The sequence below is a fragment of the Triticum aestivum genome, chromosome 1D (genome assembly GCF_018294505.1).
Source record: "Triticum aestivum cultivar Chinese Spring chromosome 1D, IWGSC CS RefSeq v2.1, whole genome shotgun sequence".
NCBI classification, from domain to species: Eukaryota; Viridiplantae; Streptophyta; class Magnoliopsida; order Poales; family Poaceae; genus Triticum; species Triticum aestivum.
This window is the reverse complement of record NC_057796.1, coordinates 86,754,443-86,754,929: the sequence shown is the minus strand read 5'-3', so window position 1 is coordinate 86,754,929 and position 487 is coordinate 86,754,443.

The following is a 487-nucleotide window of genomic DNA, read 5'->3' as shown; positions in this document are numbered from 1 at the left end:
TTCTTGCGTTCAGTATGCATCATTCAAAGCGACGTCATCAATTTCCAACATATTCTGACATCATTTGCTATTTTTCAGTCATTTAGTGATTTGTTTAGAGAGCTAAATGACGGTGAAATTGAAAATCACTACAAAATGAACTCCGAAAATGTTGGAACTTGGCATGGTATCATCATTTCGCCCGCATAGCATGTGCAAAAGAGTAGAGAGGGTCACGGCGAAAACTGGACGCACCTCCTGTACAAACTGGACAATCTCTTTCGGAGTATCGGGGTTTCGGACGAGAACTCATCTGTTACACGGGCACTTCAATGTTTTTTAAATTTATTTGAACTCCAGGCTTTTTTTGCGTTTAGTATGCATCATTCAAAGCGACGTCATCAATTTCCAACATGTTCTGACATCATTTGCTGTTTTTCAGTCATTTACCGATATGTTTAGGGAGCTAAATGATGGTGAAATTGAAAATCACTACAAAATGAACTCT